Source organism: Emydura macquarii, unplaced genomic scaffold, assembly GCF_026122565.2.
Source record: "Emydura macquarii macquarii isolate MOO-44397 ecotype Brisbane River unplaced genomic scaffold, CSIRO-AGI_Emac_v2 contig_522, whole genome shotgun sequence".
Lineage (NCBI taxonomy): Eukaryota > Metazoa > Chordata > Testudines > Chelidae > Emydura > Emydura macquarii.
Window position 1 is genome coordinate 109,054 of NW_027130659.1, and position 7,169 is coordinate 116,222.

General features: G+C 48.1%; 1 pseudogene; it reads right to left on the bottom strand.

Moving 5' to 3' along the window:
• Positions 1-6,415: 6,415 nt before the first annotated feature.
• LOC137147217 (olfactory receptor 52N4-like) lies at positions 6,416-7,169 on the bottom strand (annotated as a pseudogene).

The window sequence follows — 7,169 nt, forward strand, 5'->3', positions numbered from 1 at the left end:
GGTGGAGGATTCTTGGAATGGACATGAGCAACACATCTCAAAGAAACAGCTGTTATGAAAGGTTTGGAACCATATTTCTTCTGCGAGAGTTTGCTCATGTTGATTCCAATGTAGGTGACTCCCAAGCCGTTGTGCCCGATGTGGGATTGATGTTCATTAGTGCGCAGGCTGCAGAACTGCTCTGCCAAACACGGCATCATCTCTGGTTTGCGAGTGAGGGTGCAGTGTGAGGTAAAGGTGTGGATTGTAGACCATGTTTCAGATGTCCTGGATAGGGACCTGTGCCAGGAATGCTGCTGAAGAAATTTGTTCCTTGTGCTTGTGATCCCACCCACTGAGCCCTGGGGGACCCTAGCTGGGAAACTGCCCAGGGGACAAATTGCCACCCTGCACCAGCTGTTGCTTATAAAGACTGGCACAGATTTTAATGGGATGAATTACAGGGCAGCCTCCTGCTCTGGCTGTGAGCTCTGGATACGGACGTGGCCAGCAGAAGATGGGAAGGTGGGGACTGTCTGCTGCAGGCAGCCCAGGGTGTGCTGCAGCCCCGCATATGCTCACCCCCACACAGGCAGGGCAGAGGTCACCCCAGCATGTCTCTGGGGTGCTCTCTCCCCCTCAGCCGGCCCCTCCCCTGCTGGGACCCTGAAGTTAGGCAGTTGGCGCGGCAATCTTTAAATGTTTTTTAGCACACTGCTGGACTGCAGCTGTGGGTTAATTGTACCTCAGGTGGCGTGGAGATTGAGATGATGTTAAGTTTAATTGTAGTTGCGAAAGCTGGAAAGATCTGTACTTTGTGCCTTGCTAGACTGCCGTGTTCTCTGGCTCTTCTTAGAATCTGCTTGCATTGCTCAAAGTAGTGTAGTGCTAGTATCACGTCTGTTAGTATTGGGAGGGGGCATATAATGCTCTGAGCTCTACCAATAGCTGTTTGTAAGTAGTCTCTCATCTTTAGGAAGGTACAGAAGACACGCCTTAGATATGCAATGGGTTCATTTTTGTCTCCAGTTTAAAGGGGAGCCCTAACCCGTATGTTAATTCTTCTGTCATGGCTCTCACCCTCTCTGTCTCTTCTACATTCTCGGCAGGGTCTGTTTTCCTTTCAAGCAGTTTAATTTTTCTCTGTTTCCATGTTCCACATCCTGCCCCATGCCTCTTTCTCAGGACTGTAGGAGGCTGAAAAATTTCAACCCTTCTCAAAGATGCTCTCAAAGCCTGGATTATCTGAGAGACTTGCCTACTAATGTCACACTTCACTTCTGGCAGTCCCCCAGAAGTAGAAGTGCCTTTGCTAGGCCGTGGTCTTAGAAAGTTAGGTGGGTGGGTTCTCTGTTTAGAGAGGCTGGGGAAATCCTGCACTTGAGCACACTTATAAAGAAGTCCCTGACCATGTGGTCACTAGAATCTGTCTCCATTTTCTTTCCCACTCTAACAAACACAAACTGCCCTTGTTTCCTCATGGAGGCAGGGTATGGAAGTTGTGCTACTTTTGTCAAGACTGGGCGCGTTGGGGACACCATCTAAGTGTAGAATGGCTTTTCCTTAAATATTACAATTATTCATGTGTGACAAAACCGAAGTAGGATCAAACCATTGTCTATGAACTTGGCGTGCCAGGGCTGCGTGGTCCCCATAGCTTTGGTCTCAGCACATGGTCCAAGGGCACAGTTAACTTACTCTGCAATGGGTCCATGGATGTGGGAGACATGGAAGCCCTGTTGTGCTCCCCAGTCCTGGTACTCAGAATCCCAAAGGTCTCAGACCTTCTTGCCAATAAGGGCACACTGCTGACTCATCTCCAGCTTCTTGTCCACCATAACCCCCCAGGTCCTTTTCTGCAGAACTGCTGCCTAGTCCATCGGTCCCCAGTCTGTAGCAGTGCATAGGATTTTTCCATTGATCTTTTTTTTTTTTCTAAAAATGAACTGATAATTGAGGGCAGATTTCATGCCTTTGGGGGGGACGAATCAGATGGGAAAACTCTAAGTGTCTGCTAGTTAAGAATTCGAGAGTCTGATTTGGGGAGACTCAGGAGTGGAAAGAATTGTTGGGGCCTGTTGGAGGGATCTTGTGCAGGCAGAGAGCGGCGAAAGAGTCAAAGATGAAGTCAAAGATGACGTGAAGAGTCTATATGAAGTGAAGTCGATTTAATTTCAATCGACGTTCACTCTCAGAATTCTCGAAGTCAGAGGAGTGTTGATCACACCACGTTCATTGCGTCAGGGGATCGCGTACCCTATATGATAAGCAAAGCAGTGCAATATGGGTAGCTATCCCTCAGTGCAATTAGTCACAGGGGCTTTTAGAAAGGTCTTCATCCTCCTATGACGCAGTGTCCTTCCTCCCGCCCCCCCTTTTTTTCCTAAACAAACACACAAACAGTTTTTAATGCCATTTTCCGGAGCCCTGTCTCAGCCGCGTGTCCACTATTGCCAGAGAGACGTTGAGCTCGCTCAGCTGTGCACTATCATTGTGAACATCACAAACACCTCGTGATTGATCTTGCAATACTTCCAAGGCCGAGACAGGAGCTGTAGCACGGAAAATTGCAATGTTATTCAAACCACCCTGCTACAAGCTATAGAATGAAACAATTCCCGGTTGCTGCTGGTTGTCACGCAGCATCTGCAATTGGTGTAGCGCCGCTTCTGGTCCTGGGATACAAGCATTGACTGGTGGAATCGCATCGTTATGAAAGTCTGGGATGATGAGCAGTGGCTGCAGAACTTTTGGCTGCATAAAGCCACTCTCCTTGAACTCTGCGCAGAGCTGTCTCAGGCCCTGATGAGCATGAATACTCGCTTGAGTCCTGCTCTGACAGTGAAGAAGGGAGTGGCCATTGCTCTGTGGAAGCTAGCAATGCTGGACGGAAATCAATTTGGAGTCAGTAAATCCAGCATGGGAGCTGCTGTGATGCAAGTGTGGAGGCCATTAATAGACTTCTGCTAAGAAGGGAAGTGACTTTGGAAATGTGCAGAACATACTGGACGGGTTTGACGCAATAGGTTTCCCAAAATGTGGTGGGGCGATATACGGCACGCATACCCCTATCTTAGCACTTGCCACAGAGTACATAAACTAAAAAGGATTATTTTCCGTGGTGTTGCAGGCCCTTGTGGATCACAGGAGACACTTCACCGACATCAAAGTGGGGTGTTCTTGAAAGGTGCATGACACGTGTATCATTAGGAACTCAGCTCTGTTAAAAAAGATGCAATCAGGGACTTTCTTCCCTGGCCAAAAAATAACCATTGGTGATGTTGAAATGCCAAAAGTGATCCTGGGAGACACTGCCTACCCCGTGCTCCCCTGGCTAATGAAGACGTACACCAGGCACCTGGATAGCGATAAGGAGCTGTTCAATAATAAGCTCAGCAGGTGCAGAATGATGGTGGAATGTGGCTTTGGACGTTTAAGGGCTTGCTGGTGCAGTTTGCTCACTCCGTTAGACCTGAGTGAAAGCAACATCCCAATAGTTATCTCTGCCTCCTGTGTGCTTCATAAGTTCTGTGAATCAAAGGGGGAGACATTTCCCTTGGGTTGGGTCATGGAGGCAGATAGGCTGGCTGCAAACTTTGAGCAGCCAGATACCAGTGCAATGTTGAGAGCTCTGCACCTCAGGGAAGCATTGAAAACCCATTTTTGTAATGGGGCACAGTAATGTGCATCACTTATCTGTGCTGTGCCTTCCCATCCCATCCCTCATCCTTGAAGCACTGTTCCTGCACCTCCCCTTCCCCTACCACTCTTCCCCGTGCTTGTAATAAATAAAGAGTCAACAATTTCAAAGAAGTTAAATTTTATTTATCATCCTTAACAGTGGAAGGAAAGGAAAATACTTTAACAGTTGGCAAACATTATGGTGGGACCAGGATGGGATACAAAATCATGCAAACACAAAGCCCGCACATTCCCTATTGTTATCAAGGCTGCCAACTCTTCCTGCTACCCTCAACTGGTGTCGAGTGGAGAACGTACTGCAGCCTGCTAAAACCCTACGACCGTCTATTAACAAACCAAAGTTTGAGAGGATAAACAGAGCCAAACAGTCTGGTTGGTTGGGGAAGTGCGGACTTGTGCAGCATACCCAGTGCTCTGGAGGTTCCCCAAAACTGGATTCACCAGCGCTTTACCCAACATCGCTGGGATGCAACACCAATCTGTGCAATTGGTAATGACTGGTATGTGGAGCTAGCGTTCACTTGAAAATAATAAGCGGAGTTCTTTTTACATTGCAACATCGCTTTTCATCCATGGGATGAGCTAACAATGGGTACATTGTGCTTTGCTTGCCTTATAGTTGACAGCATGGTCTGCAATGCATCCTACACTCCTGCTGAGCAGCTGTTGCATATTAGAAGGTGGAAAAAAAGGATTCAGATGACATGTTCAATGAGATAATTAATGTCTCCGCAACTGCTGAAAAAGAGCTAAGAGCCTGGAGGATTTCATTGTCCGAAAAACGGAACATGGACATGGATAACAGGAAAACAACCCAGGAGCATGAGCACGCAATGCAAGACGAGATGCTGTGTATAATGAGGGATCAATCAGACATTTTGAGGCATCTGGTTGACCTGCAGGAACAGCAGCAGCAGCAGGACAGAGTCCCTCTGGATTGTCTCTGGGTACATGCCTGGCCCTTATGCTGCTGTGCTGTGTTCTGTGAGGATACCTGCAAAAGAGTGGCAAGGGAAACTGTTGTATTGTGGTGGAAGAAATAAGGCCACTCTCCCCAGAAACCTCCTGCAAAGGATTGCAGAGTACCTACATGAAAGTTTCCTGGAGATATCCATGGAGGATTCTTGGGCCATCCCTGTGCACATAAATAGTCTTTTCTGGGGGCAACCCTCTGCTTAAGTGGATTAACAACGAAGAAGCCCATCACCACAGCAACACAGAGTAATTTTTTTTTCACTTCAACCTGAGACTGGAAAAGGGCTTTAACCTCAGAAATGTTATTTGCATTACATACTCACCAGATGTGCCTTCCCGGGCATCTCGGTCAGTCACGCTTTCCTGTGTCGGGCTGGTCTGCTCAAAGGCAACTAAGGGTACCTGACTTTCAGGGAGAACGGAAACCGCACTCTCCTGCCCCCTGTTCTCCTCATCCTCCTTTTCCTCATCACCAGACTCATTATCATTCATCCTGGACTGGGATTCCTCCATTGTGTCTACACTGCATCGGGGAGCGGTGGTAGGGTCACTGCTGAGAATTGCATGCAGCTCCTCATGAAAGCGGCATGTCTGTGGTGACGAGCTAGTGCGGTTCTTGGCCTCCCTTATTTTCTGATACTCATGCCTCTGCTTCTTGATCTTAACATTCTCCAACATGCCGCACGCTATCTTCTCACAGATATCCATATTTCTTTTGCTGGATCGGAGCTGAGCCAGAAAAGACTCTTCTCCCCAAAGATCGACGAGATCCAATCCTGCAGGTCTGCTCCAGGCTGGAGTGCATTTGGGGTGTGCAGTTGCCATGATCATTTCTGCTGGCAAGCTCTCTCCATGCTGACTAAACAAGAAATGGGAATTCAAAATTTCCCGGAGCTTCACCAGGGGAGGGGCTGTTTCCTGTGTATGAGGCCACGGTACAGCAGAGTGCAAATGTCTAGAGTGGTCACAGCGGAGCATTGTGGGATACCTTCCAGAGGCCAATGATGTCAATTGATGCAGACTTCTGCCTACACTGCCATTAATTCAACCTACCCAATTTGACTTCAGCGCTACCCCTCTCGTGAAGAAGACTTTATTAGGTCAATTTTTACAGCTATTTGGGTCAGCTGAACGGAGCTCCCACTGGAGACACATACATTATGTGGTCGATGGAAGCCACGTTCCGTTGACTTAACTTTGCAGTGTAGACCAGGCCTGAGGAATGGTGAGAATCAACAACCATACTGATGGAAAATAGGGCTGCGAGCATATGAGAACCCATCAGTGCTCATGGTCTGGACGTGATGGAAAGGCCAAGTGATGGGGAATGTTGGGGTGTGGGATGACAGGTGATGCAAAAATAGATCCGGTGATCATCAAAGAGATGGAACTTAGCAACAGAAAGAGCAGTGCTTGGTGATGGAGTGCTAAGACATTAGGCGTGAGGAACTTTTCAAACTGTGAGCCTCCACAAGGCTGAGCTCAGCCAGTTTGGGACAGAGCACACTTGATTAATGAGGAATCATCCTTTCCCCCTCCTGTCATGCAGGTTTAAAGTCAGTGGGCCCAGGCGATCACATTCTGCAGGTGTATTTTCCCACTTTGTCACAAAGTTCTTTGGTTTTGACCCCATAAATGATAGGGTTGAGCATGGGGAGCACAAGGATATAGAGGCTGGCCAAGACGATGTGAACATGGGAAGCGATTCCCTGATCAAACCTGTGTGTCAGGACAGAGAAGAGAGTGGTAGTACAAGACATCACCACACACAGATGTAGGTTGAGCAGGTGTTGAGAGTTTTTCGGTTGGCTTTCTTGGAGGAGATCCTGAGGATGGCCCTGAGGATCATCCCGTAAGACAGGCCAATAAGTGTCAGGTCTAACCCGATGATCACAAATATTACCACCAGGCCGTACATCCGATTGACTGTGGTATCCCCACACAATAACTTCACCACAGCGATGTGCTCGCAGTACATGTGGGGGATTACGTGGTTGGCACAGAATAGCAGCCTCTTCAGTAGCAGGGGCTCTGGCAGAACCAAGAAAACAGCTCGTATCAAACCCACTACCCCTAGCTTAGTGATTTGTGCATTGGTGAGGATGGTGGCATATCTCAGCAGGTCACATATGGCAACGTAGCGATAGAAGGCCATTGTCACGAGGACAGCTGAGTACATAAAAGTAAAAATGTGAAGGAAGAACATCTGGGTGAGGCCGCCATCCACTGTGATGTCTTTGAAAATGGAACCAAAATATACACAGTGCCTTTGGCATCACAGAGGTCGACACGCTGATGTCTGTGAGCGCCAGCATGCAGAGCAGCAGGTACATGGGCTTGTGCAGGGTCTGCTCTTTGCTGACAACAAACAGAACCGTGAAATTTCCCAAAAGGCTGATGATATAGAACATAGAGAAAGGGATGGAAATCCAGGTGTGGGCAACTTCCAGCCCCGGGATGCTGTTTAGGATGAATGTTGGCGGGCTCGAGGAAATAAGGTTGAAAGCCTCCAT